The following is a 14,570-nucleotide window of genomic DNA, read 5'->3' as shown; positions in this document are numbered from 1 at the left end:
TGCATTTTATATTTTTTAGTGCCATTCATCTGTGATTTCTTACCAGTTTACATCTGAAACAGGCACTTCCTTTGGAAAGGTCGGTGGAAACTCCAAAAATCATATCTGTTGCACAATTTCGTCCCGAGAAGGTGCACATACTTACATAGACCTTCAAGCTAAATTTTTAATGGTTCCGGTGTTTCAGTTTTGGAACCTTGATTAGTTCTAGAAACTCTTTACTGCTTTGATTTTTTAACTCAGAGCTGCGGTACATGGTCGCAGGAGTACATGGTGTGATTTCTTACCGGTTCTGCTTTGCATTAGTGTTGTAGAGTACATGGTCAGCAGGAGCCATACCTATAGGTGAGCTAGCATGGCAACCGATATTATAATTTCGATTCAAGCTACTTTTGTTTTCCATTTTAAAATGTTTTTAAAATGATATTCATTTTGCTCGACTCCCTCACTCATAATTCTGCGGCCGAAAATGGACATTGTTTTAGATGAAGATGGACACAAACAGATTTCTTGCTCAAAATGTAGAAGAATATGCAGATGCAAATCACGAAAATCGTGAAGATGCCCGAGTCGAAAGACTCAAGATAGCTACTGAGCAAGGAGAAGAGCTAGCGATTTTGAACAAAGATTTTACGATGATCTCAAAGTCGCAATCCGACCAATTATATGCGGTTCTTCCTAGTTATAGGATTGCATTAGAAGATCACAAGACATAGAAAACAATAGTTATACTTGTTCTTGTTTATTGGGGTTCTTCACCCTTTCGATCCATCATTAGAAAAAGCTTAGTTTAGATTTGTCAACAAAATAGATATACTTAATACACTAAACCAAATCATCATTCTTTATTTTATTTTTTTAAACTTAGGTTACCTTAATTAAACTAATTTTATATGTAATAATTAAATTATATGTAATAATTATTATTTTAAATTATACAAATTCATAAAATATAATTTATTAGTTATAATTATTTTAAATTTTATTAAATCATATATTTTAATTAAAATATATTTAATATTAATTATTTCAAATTTTCTTTTATAGTATCATATATTATGATTTGAGTAAATTCATATAAGAATATTAATTATTAAGAATTTTCTTAAATTATATATTTTAATTATAATATATTTAATAATAATTATTTTAATTTATATTTTACAAGATCATATATTATGATTTGAGTAAATTCATATAAGAATATTAATTATTAAGAATTTTATTAAATTATATATTTTAATTATAATATATTTAATAATAATTATGTTTAAATATGATTAAATTATTTATTATTGATATTAATAATCTTATTAAAATTTAAATAACAATAACAATAATAATTTACCAAAACAAATTTCGCTAATTATTAAGAATTTTATTAAATTATATATTTTAATTAAAATATATTTAATAATAATTATGTTTAAATATGATTAAATTATTTATTATTGATAATAATAATCTTATTAAAATTTAAATAACAATAACAATAATCATTTACCAAAATAAATTTATGCTAAGGGTATTCTAGTCATTTTAGTTTTTTCCATTATGCTATTACACCTCTATTCCATTCAACCAAACACAAGATTACTATTACGCCTCTATTCCATTACATTCAACCAAACAGTTGATTTGCTATTACACCTCTATTCCATTACACCTCTATTCCATTACACCTCTAATCCAATACAGCGAACCAAACGTGGTGTAATTTTCAATATTTGATCCAATTTTCAAGTTCAGTTATCGTTGGGCCAATTGCTTAAATTGGAAATTAATTTCCAAAAATATCATATTTATTTTAATAATTTGATTAATTTAATTTTACTTGATAAAAATTAATTTTCCTAAAAATTAGTGAGATTTTCCAAATTAATTTTTTAATAAAATTTTTTAATTAAATTCTCTAGTTGAACAAATTCTCACGATTGCCTAATTTAATTCCCCATCGAATAAATCAACTATCAGTAAGTTTCGTTTCCATTCTCGAAAGTTATCCACATTTAATTTATTCTCAATAAGAATGTTAATAGGAGGAGTAGGAGATATATTTGAACTGAAAAAAAAATAAAGATTCACTAATTACTATCTTTGTATTAAGCAAATATTTTTCATTTCAGCAACATATCAAGAATGCAGTATGATGTATGCGTCTTGTGTTAAAACCGTGAAAAATATTTTTTTCGTTGCTACTGTTAGCTCGGAGGAATCAACTCGAGAAGACCGATAGGAAAGTTGAATAGGCTTTTGAGATGTTGTGGTGGAAACAATAAAAATTGTGCAACAAATAACACAATAATTTATAGTGGTTTGACTCAATTGCCTACTTCACTACCTTAGCTTACCACAACTAAGGATTTTCCCAAATTCACTAATTTGGCAACCTTTGAGGATAAGGTTTGACCTTACAATCTATTCTAAGATTTATGCCTCAAAATCTTAAGATACAACTCCCCTAAGGTTTCTACCTAAACCTTAAGAATTAACACTCTCTCAAAGAGAAACAAATAAGCAAACAAAGAAATAATCCTTACAAGATTAGGATGTTTGCTAATTAAGCACAAATACAAAGAAGAACATTTGAGCTAAATGAATACAATGAAAGCTCACAAGTGTTTACAAGAAAAGGTGTGAAAGAATTAAGCTCTAGGTTGTTTTGATTGATCTTTAAGCTTTGCACACGTCTCTTATTGATGCTAAACCTTTTGAAGATGATATTTATACCCTATAACTGATTTCCAACTGTTGTGGTTGTTGTAGAAGTGAATGTAGCCGTTGGGATGAAATATCAGGTTATTAACTTTAGCTACAGCAATGAGTATCGATACTTACTAAAAGAGTATCGATATTTATTGTAATTAATGTTGATTTCAATAACCGCTGGAGTAGGAATATCGATACCTTAGGAAATTATATCAATACTTTAAGAAAACTATCGATACTGGATCGATACCTACTAGGGTTTAAAAATGATAGAATGTCAAGTTGGTATAGATTATCAGAGGGGTATCAATATTTTGTAAAATATCGATACTTAGACAAAAAACATCGATACTTTTGTCCTAGAGCAATTCTAGCTTGTTTGAAAATGGTTAAAACATGTTTGAAAATGTTTGACTCAATTGAAACCATTTCAACTTGATTTTTATGAAATTGCTCAACTTTAATTTTATTCAAAAACACTTTAATTTGTTATATCAAAACATAGTATCCAATAAGGCTTAGTTTAGCAGCTACAATCATTCTCACACCTATCAACTATATCGCCTTGGGGTCCCATGATTAACTAGCAAGAACATGGATTACATCCAATCAGTTTGTGAATCTTAATTCTCAAGACTCCAAATGAGCTAATGATCGTTTAACATTTGACCATCATCTCTAGCTTAAATATCGTTTCTTGGGAAATTATTTAATAAGAGATGATCTTGAGTGTGTAACCATTGTCTTAACACCCATTATGAACATGCTCTCATTTGTGAGTCATGTTGGGAAAATCTCTTTAAAAGGAAATTATAAGGGTTTAGGTATTTTCTTTTTACCACACTTATTTTTTTAATCAATTAACTGTAGATCATCTCATATATATATATATATATCACAATTATAACATTATATAATATAAATATTATAAACAATTACAAAACAGATATATAAAGAGATAGGTAATTAAAATAAAATTGCCAACTAATGTTTCAATGGTTCTATTTCTAGAAAATAAAATTACATGATTTTTCGCCACAAAGCATTCCTTAGGTCTTCAACCGCCATCGCATATTTTCCTCGTCATGGACTCCTTTTGGAAAAATTACATTTAAGTCTTATGTCTATTTCTGACTCACAAGAATTTTATGAATTTTTAAAAAAAATAGCCCTACATGGAGATGATAGTCCATCGTCTATTTCTTAAGAACCACAATCTTGAAAATAAAAAACAATTATATAACAAATATATAATATCACATCCATTCCCATATATAACTCAAAACATGCATAAAATCTAAAGAATGTTACTTTCTATGTAATTAAATCATTCAAAAGAAGAGAAATTTATTTTGATTATCCGGTTATACTTATAGATAGAACAGAACTTGGTTTTGATACCAATTTTTGGAAAAAATGAGTTTGAAAAACTAGAGTTATAATTTTTTTTCCAAAACAAGATTTTGGTTGTGATATTTAAAGTAATAAACAATTAATCAAAATTGTACCTTTTTGATTCATCTAGGATGAGCACTTAGACCGAGTAGTCTTCTCCGCTATCCTCAAGCTCATGTTTGCAGAGTGTGGGCTTGCTTCAAAATAGAAAAAAAAATTTCATAAAAATTACCAGTGGGGCAGTTCCGCAATTTCCCTAAACTTTTGGGTCAAGTTGTAAATTAAAAAAATCTCTAGAAATTTTCTAAAATAATCTCTTCAGAGAATTTTCTCTCTACAACTTTCTCTTGAATTCAAGTGTGTGTAAAATAACAACCCAATACTCTCTTTATATAGAGAGAGTTTAGAGAGTTCAATTATGATTAAACTTAATCACTTTAATATTAAATTTAATCTAATATTAAATCTAATTAAAATAATAAAATGTAAACATTCAATTAAATTTAATATTAAGATAATCACTTTAATATTAAATTAATAAAATACTATTAAGATAAATATTAAATTTAATTTAATTTTAAACTATTAAAATAATATTATTTTTGGTATAGTTAATCTGAAATCAAATTCTCTGATAGAGTCTAGTAGAAATGTAACTTTTCCACTGTTCAACCATCGAAGACCAACAACCGCCGGCCACTAGGACACTGCCATCGCAATCGTCAACACCGACGTGTCCGGTGATGCAGGTGCGACACCCTTACGAAACCCTGAGTCAGTTTCATTTAGGTCAGTGACGACTCGACTGGTTGTGTCTAGCCACCGGTTGGACCGTCATCCCGGTTTCACATATCAAGCTCTGTTTGACCAATTTTTGGGTCTTGGTCTCGATTTTGGGCTCCTAGACCTAATTTATGATCTTAGATCCAATTTTCAAGTTCAATTACCCATTAGACCAATTGTCTGACTTGAAAATTAATTTTAATTAATTTGATTAATTTAATTTTACTTGATCAAAATTAATTTTTCAAAAAATCACTTAGAGTTTCTAAATTAATTTTTCAAGAAAATTATTTTATTAAATTCTCTAGTTGAACAATTCTCATAACCATTTAATTTAATTTCACATCGAATAAATCGACACAATTAAATTATTTCCAAAGTCATAGCATTTTCTTTTGATTCAAATATAGTCCAATCGAGCTTTTGTTGAGTTAGCGGAGGGACCAATCAAACATATACAATTAGGCTCTAGTAATTGCAATTATGTCTAGAAGCATCGCTCCGATAATTCGCAATTACTTAATCATGGAGTCAATCCACAAGAAGTACCATGATTGAAAAGTCCTTATTCTATACTCTTTACGAAAACAATTCATCCAGCTGTTTTATCCAATGAGTACGTCATGTGTGTGTTACCTTCATATGATATCCTTGATTTCTTTGAGTTAAATTCGTTCACTCAATACAATCCTATTTTATCTCATTGTCTCCATTGTGTCTTCTTAATGATTAATATGATTATTGTTAACAAATGACTGTAATAAATTGCTCGTTCGAGAACGAGCAACTCGTGGCCATGTTCCATATTTATCATTCCACACAATGCCAATGAGAGAATATCATTAACTCTTTAATTGAGCTATGAATACCACTATTGCTAGTAAAGTCATGCCATACACAAGTTATGTACCCAACATACCAACTATGGGCTCGATCATCTTTAGAGCATAAGCCTCCACTTATATTAAAGCACATGAGTTGCATACGCATAGTTAGTGACTAACTTAAGATTTAGGTAAATCACACCATGAACGTCACAAGTGAATTAATTCACAAACGGATTCAAAATTAATTCATCTTGGGTCCATTCCAATGTATCATTCTACCAATGAATACATCTATGTCTATACCCGTAGAGTCATCTGCTTTGATAGCCAAGACTAGCCATCTCCCTAATTGGAATTGTAGACGACATAATAATCCTTCTCAGTATTTGAATCAAATGCCCACTTCAATTCTTTTACAGGATTACGAATTTATTTAGATTATCTACTGAAGTAAGTTGTCTTTCTCGCAATGTAAACATTCTTACAATGTCACTTATCTTCAGTTTAAACTTAGACAATCAATGAGCTAATATTTTTTGTCACAATTTTGTTGTGCATGCAAAATATAAAAGACAAAAATACAAAAGACATAATAGTGAAACGTGAATTAACTTTATTTATTTATTCATCGTTCAAATAAATAGAAAACAGTTACATATTTACTACAATATGGACACATTTCCCAACAATCTCCCACTTCCCCTAGTGAAGTAAATGTCTCATGTTTCGCATTCCTATATCCTCGACGTGTTTGTTAAAACTCCTAGTTACAAGAGTCTTAGTAAATGGATCTACAAGGTTATCTTCAAAATCTACTTTCACCAAATCTATTATTTCTTTGGCTACTGCCTCCTATATCAAGTGATACTTCTGGTCAATATGTTTGGTCCTCTTGTGACTTCTTTTTTCCTTGGTATTAGTTATTACAGCACTGTTATCACAATACATTGTTATAACTTTTTCTGGTCAATATGTTTGGTCCTCTTGTGACTTCTTATTTTCTTGGTATTAGTTATTGCTGCACCGTTATCACAATACATTGTTATAGCTTTTTCCATACCAGGAATGTATTCAAGATCGGTTAAGAACTTTCAAAGCCATATCGCTTCTTTTGTTTCCTCAAAAGCAACCACATATTCAGCCTTTGTAGTAGGTTAGCAGTGCAAGTTTGCTTTACACTTCTCCATACTATGCTCTACAGCATAGGGCGAATACACTTTTTGATGTCGATTTCCTTGAATCTTTACAAGTTTGGAAGTCTGAGTCTATGTATCCAATACGAGTAAGGTTTTTCCCAGAATACACAAGCATATAACCTTTGGTTCTTTTAAGATACCTTAATATATGCTTTCCAACTTGCCAATGCCTAAGACAAGGATCCGTCTGATATCGATTAATCATTCCCACTACAAAACAGATATCTAAATGTGTGCAAAGCATCACATACATAAGGCTTCCAACTACCAAATAATATGAAACCTTACTCCTATGCTTTTTTTTTCTTTTACTGTCTTAGGACAGTCATCTAAAAAAAGATGAAACCCTGATGTAGTCAGCTGAGCGCCTAGCTTCGCATCGTTCATTGAAAACCGTTCCAACACCTTATCGATGTATAAAGCTTGTGATAAAACTATCGTTTTATTCTTTCAACCCCTAAGGATTCGAAATCCAAGAATATAACTAGCTTAACCCAAGTCCTTCATGTTAATCTATTGAGTTAACCGTAGTTGAACCGATGATAATTCTCCTACATCATTTTAGATAAGTAGAATATCATCGACATATAGAACGAGAAAGGCCACCTTTATGTCCTTTATGCTCTTTTAAATACAAGGTTCATTAGTATTTTGCTCAAACCCATAAATCTTAACCATTTGATTAAATCTTTTATTCCATGAGCAGGATGCTTGCTTAAGTCCATAAATGGGTTTAGCAGTTTGCAAACTTTCTATTTCTTTCTTTTAACAACATAACTAGTGGGTTGAGTCATGTAAATGGTCTCATCAAGATAGTCATTTAAGAATACTGTCTTAATGCGACCCTAGCTCGGGAAGTTACCATCGAACTCGTTGAGCTACCACAAGGACCTATAACTCGGTCACAAGCTAAGAGGTTTCAAGATGTGTTAGCAAGCTATGCTGGTCGAGCTTGGGGAGAGCAAGTAGCCGAATCTATTGATCATGCTTGGACCAGCTCAATAGGCGTCCCTTGCAATTTATTGCAAGCTGAACTTTAATTTTATTAAACTCATTTTAGTTAATTAATTGCTGGAATAAATGCTTATCTTAGTTTATTTAATTGTTGGAATAACTTATTGTTAAATATGTTTATTTACAGTTTATTAAATTAAGTTAAGTGTTTACAGTTTATTAATTAAGCTTATTAATTTTAGTGTGTTTAAATGTGTTTTAATTTGTTTGTTAATAAATGCTTGTAGGTGACTATTTAGTTGGAATCAGTTATGTACAAGGGCTATTACAAAGTGATAAATGCGACTATTTAGCTTGAATTGGTTACATACGAGGGGCTGTTACAACAATAAATGGAGAGAAATATGCATCATTAAAATTCGGCAGCCTTTCCATCTTCTCCAAAGAGCTGTTCAAGAATAGCAACGGACAAAGGAGTGATTACAAATTCCATAACTGATTGCCTCTTTATGAACACTCCATGGTCTGTTTGTGTGCCCAAAAATATCATGAATGTTGTTGGTGTCTATTCGACTATCCAAGGAGAATTTAAAGCTTATCCTAAACTCTTTGGCTGCTCAAGAATGAAACCTAAGCATTCAAGCTTATTAAATCTGCTGAATTAGAACATTAAATCTTATTTATAGTTGTTGTTACTTAGGCCTAGAATTTTAAGAGTCTGTGCTTAGTGATTAAGTTTTATTTCAGCTCATTATTAGCTCATTTAAGTTGAACAATTGTGACTTTTCGGCTAGGTCTTATCTAGCACTATAAATACTTGTAATCAGCTCATTGTAAGGAACTTTGCCAAATTATGCTTAAACTGAAACTTGTGAGATTTCCAACTCTCCTAGATCATTTCAAGACTGAATTGACTTGTCAAGTTTTTCTTGTAGCGTCATTCTTTCTTTTGTTTAAACCGAACTTATCACCTTTTTTTGGTGTGGCGTTCATATACCTTTGGTTCCTATCACTTTTGATAGTGGGTCAAGGTCCTTGCTGTTTGTTATTTTTTTTAAAAACCCTAAATCACCTAAGAGCCATTTTGAGACTAGGGTCAACAATCCAATATTGTTGGTTCAATCTCGGTCTTAGCCAAATTATCCATTAATTACTTAACCATTTTAGCTACTACCATTGTTTGAAGCCATTTATCCTATTTTGTTTCATTTAACCCCGAGGCGAATTTATCCTTACTCATTTCACGATAGGGAAATCTAAATGACTCAAATAATTTCAAAATGAGTTTGTATCATGTCTTGACATCCATTTGCCAAATCTCGTAATCAATAGTAGCCGCAATCGATAAGAGTATGGGAATAAACTTAGGCATGGCTATCAGAGAGAATGTCTCATCGTAACCGATGCTATCTTTCTATGTGTAGTCTTTCCATACAACTCTAGATTTATGTGTTTCCACTTTTCCTCTGCATTTTTCTTCTTGTAGATCCACTTACATCCTATTGATTTAATCTCAACTGGTAAGTTTACAAGTTCCCACATCATATTAGATTTCATAGAATCCATCTCGGCATCCATAGCCTGTTTCTAGAGTTTGGAATCAATGTCTTGCATAGCCTTATGGTAAGTGAGTGGATCATCATCCTCATGATTTGACTTCTGTGTTATAAATACTACCATTATAGATGAAGCAATCCAGTTTCTTATAAACTCTCCCACTACGACGGCTTTCTCTATGTTGTGAACTTGGTGATTATTCTAAAATGCTCGAAAGTTCTTGGAGTATAACTTTACTTCGAGAATTAAAATTTTTCATGTAGATTTCCTAAAGGAAAATAGTATGAGTAGAAACTTTAATTTTATTATCTTTCAGATTGTAGAATAATTCACCACTTTTTTCTTTCGAATATCCTACAAACATGCACAATTCTGTCCATGCATCTAACTTCTTTGCATCTTTATCCAGAACGTGGGTTGGATTTTTTATGCCATAGTTCATAAGTTGTCTTACAAGCAGTGTTGGTTGAAAAATCATTCAGATTATAGCAAGTTGTTTGAATCTTATATCCCAAGAAAGAAGTACGGAATTGTGAATAGCTTAACATTGAACGAACCATGTTAAGCAAGGTTTTGTTCCTTCTTTTAGCTACGCCATTCTATTGTGGAGTGCCCAATGTAATCAATTGGGATAAAATCTCATTCTTTATAAGGTATCCTAAGAACTAGTTGGGCAAGTATTCCACACCTCGGTTAGATCGAAGATTCTTTATGAATAAATCTAATTGATTTTCCACTTTTACATGAAACTCTCAAAATTTACCAAAGGTTTTGCTTTTCTAGTGCATTAGATACACATATTCATATCGAGAATAGTCATCGATGAAAGTCAAGTAATAATCGTAACCTCCTTAGGCACAAATGTAACACCTCTAACCCGTCTCTGTCGTTGGATTAGGGTTACAGAGCATTATCATACAAACAAAAAATATTTATACATTTTAAAATTAAATAATTTAAATCATATTATAAATTATTCATACACATGCATACTGTCCCTAAATTGAGCCCTCCGGGCCTTTAAAATAACTTAGAAGCAAATCGAGACCAATTTGAAACAATTGGGAAAGTTTAGGAAAAATATGCAAAATTTACAAAACAATGGTCATATGGCCGCGTGGACCTAAAATTCACCTAAAACAAGCCATTTCCAACACCATTTCATGCATATTCATTTAGACCATTTGTGCACACTTTCAAGACACCAAAACATCATTCAAATATGCAAAAGCATGCCATTTCAAAAAACCTAATTCACCTAAACAATATGTCATTCAAAGGCACCTCAATTTGTATACAAACATCAAAACTTAATCTAAAGCAATTTAACCATTTCAGATTTACCCAACTTAGTGCATTTTAACCATCACATGCCAACAGAAATGACTAATTCTATGCCATCACAACATCCCAATGGTTCACATACATTATTAGTTAAAAGTACCAAAATGACATAGTTTAACATGCACTTCTAAGTCCATAAACCAAACATACTCTTCCAAACATAACATACCAAATTACCAAATACATAACTTTCTATACATATAAACAAGGCTATTTCCATCCATAATAACCTAGTTCAAATATGAACTAAAACATACCACAAGTAACCATTTTCATACCATCATCAACATGCCAAGAGAACCATATCAACAAACACTTTAAAGTAACCAAAATCACATAATTTGGTAAGGGATCAAGGTGTACCAGACTAACATAGCTTTCCAAAGTTTATACATACCAAAACACCATTAACACATACATCATTATACCATTACAAATCATCCTATACATGCCATTATAAACCTTAGTCAAATTACTCAAAAACTACCAAATTGTCCATTGGATAGCGTGATAGATCTCTGAAGAACTTCCTACCGATCGAACTTCTGATAATTTGTAAAGGAAAATAACTATATAAGCAATGATTGCTTAGTAAACTCGTATAAACTTTAAACATAATTTACCACTTTAATATTATAATACATAGATTAAGCATGATTCAACACCAATACTTTAAACTTGGTATAAGCCTATTGAACACCATTCAACTCACAAATGAGTAAGTTCATAAACATCACATATAATTTCATTCATAACATAATATGAATTTATAAGACATATTACATAATCATCAACCTCTTCACAAGATTATGAACCATTCCATTTACTTACTTACCATTTCATTCCAAATGCTTAGTATAAGCCTAAACAACATCATCAATTCACGAGTTAGTGTATTTGTCCATGATATAAGTGAAATCATCCATAGCATAAATAGATTTCTTATATATAAGTACATCATTTAACTCATCAATCCTTTTATAACATCATGTTACATCCCAATTATGAACTTACCATTTCATTCCCTTTTTTTACCCGTTGAACCATCTGGAATTACATTGGATACTCGGGAAAGCTCACACGAAGTGTGCCTTTACATAACTATAACCTTTCCTTTACATCATTGCTCATACGAGTTGTGGAGTATTCGCAACAACTGCAGGACCTCAGCCATCGGTAGGACATTAAAGACCAGCACCTGAAATATGAAATCCCTAATAACATGTCATTTGTATACTAAGAATTCCTAAGGTTCAACCGAGATTCAATACCCGTCAATTCAACATAGTTTTGATACATTTATATTTTGATTCATTTACATCAAATAATATAATAAACATTCAATTTAAACAACATTTAAGTGATTACAGTTCATACGAACTTACCTGACTAAATTGCAGAAATGACTAAGTACAAAGGCTATTTGGTAATTTTCTCTTCTCCTCGATTTTCCACTCGTTCTTGATCTAAAATAATTATTCCATTCAATTAAATAATTATAACAGAAAAATCAATTCATTTTATGCAATTAAGTCCTTTTGACATTTTACAAAATTACCCCTAACATTTTACTTTTATACAATTTAGTCCTTAAGCCCAAAACATGCAAATTAACCATTTTCATTCAATTAATCTCATTCTACAATTTAAAATAATTAATTTAGCTTATAACCCATAATAATGAAAATTTACAAAATTACCCTCAAAGTTTACCCTTTTGCATTTTAGTCTCTAAACCCGAAACTTGCAATTTCATCATTTTTAATCATAAATCATGCTAGCCAATTTTTACCCAATCTTATAACTGCCCATATTTATTCACAATTTACACTATTTTCCTTAAATTTTACCTTTTTCATAAATCAGTCCCTAAACTTGAAAATCACTAAAATTTACTTAACAAAATACTTACACTTAACAACAAAGCTTAATAATCTATCATAAAATTTCAAGAACACTTCAATTTCATCCACGGTAAAATTTTAAACATTGGGGCTAGCTAGATTAAGCTACAATAATCTCAAAAATATAAAAATTACGAGAAACCAACAAAAATAACACTTACGTGCATAAAGTTTTCTTTGGCCGAAACTTAAAGCTTCTCAAATGGAGTTTCTCCCTTCTCTTTTCTGTGAAAAAACAAAGTAATATGATACTTATCTATTTTTACTTTTGTTTCATTATTTTAATACTTAAACATTAATTTAATAAAACATTTCAAATAATAACTTAAGAATCATCCACATTGCCGTCCACTATTACCAATTATGGCTAATTTGCCATATTAAACCATCCATTTTTTAATTTATACAAATGGGAACTTAAATACTAATAATAATTAACTTTCACACTTTTTACAAATTAGTTCTTTTAATTAATTAACTATCTAAATATTAAAATTTCTTAACCGAATTTTAATACGACCTTAATAACACTCTTTAAATATTTAATAAAATATTTACGACTCTGTTTGTTGAAACGAGGTTCTAATACCTCATTTTCCAAAACTACTTGACTTTAGGGTCATACCACTTGAACCTAATTATTCTTTCATTTAATATAAATCATTAAATGAAATTTTATTATTACACAATATTTGACCTGTAAATATTAAAAAATAACATTTACTAACTTACTCGTCGGATTTGTGGCCCCGAAACCATTATTTTCGACACCACTGAAAAACAAGTTGTTATAACTGATGTTAATGGGCCACATACATTAGTGTGCACAAGTTCTAAGGATTGGTTGGCCTTTGTACCTTTTGCATTAAAAGACCTCTTAGTCATTTTTCCTTCCAAGTAAGATTCACATTGTGGAAGACTACTTAAGGGACTATCTTCCTTGAATCTAGTGATTCCTTCTTGGTTAGTATGACCAAGTCTTAGGTGTATTCTATACCCCTCATTAGAGTGAGAATTTTTAAGCTTTTTATTCACCATTTAAGTTTGAAGCATCGAGTAGCTATTTGGTTTGATAAAGTAGAGATTATTTTTCATCCATCCATTACAGATCAAAGAACAATTTTTGTCTATAACAATCCATTTATTGAATGTCACAAAATAACCATCATTAAATAAACATGTTACAAAAATTAAATTCCTCATAAAACGAGGTACATAAAACACGTCTTTTAAAATAATCTTCCTAAAATTATCAAAATGTAAATGTAACACCTTGAATCATTTATTTCTGTTTCTGTAAATCTTGACATAAATGAGTATTTGCCCCAGTGGTTAAGTGTTCTGGATGTGTATTTGAGGTGCTGGGTTTAAGCCCACTTTTGGGCAAATTCTGTTATTTTTTATCCTAGCCTTATCCCTGCTGGGTAGGCTTATACTATATTGTTTGTAAACTCATATTAGAATGAGCCTGCTGGTTCGAGTGGTAAGGAGTTTGCTTTCTGGAGGTATTGTGTTCGAATCCCTGCGTGAGCATAGGTGATATTTTTGCTTCGGTTATGAGATAGAGGTGTGGAAGTAAAATTCTGAGGTAGTTGTGAGTTAGTGGATTAGTTAGTGGGATAATAGGAGTTGAGATATTGTGGGGTTTAAATTCTATTTTGTTTATTTTAGGTTTTTCCCCTTTACTCAATTTTTCTTCTTTCTGACGTTAGTTCTTCCCTTTTCCATTCTTCTCTGTGATTTTTCCTATTTTTGATTCTTTTCTCTACTCCGTTCAACAACTAATTGTTCCAATTGTTCGATTTGTTATTCCGATGGTTCCCCGTCAGTTTTGGTAAACTTTGATGTTTCATTTTGCTTGTTTTCATTTTCTTTTAGATTGGCATAGTGGTATGGTTAGG

This window comes from Gossypium raimondii, chromosome 3 (genome assembly GCF_025698545.1).
Source record: "Gossypium raimondii isolate GPD5lz chromosome 3, ASM2569854v1, whole genome shotgun sequence".
Classification (NCBI taxonomy): domain Eukaryota; kingdom Viridiplantae; phylum Streptophyta; class Magnoliopsida; order Malvales; family Malvaceae; genus Gossypium; species Gossypium raimondii.
This window is presented reverse-complemented; position numbering follows the sequence as displayed.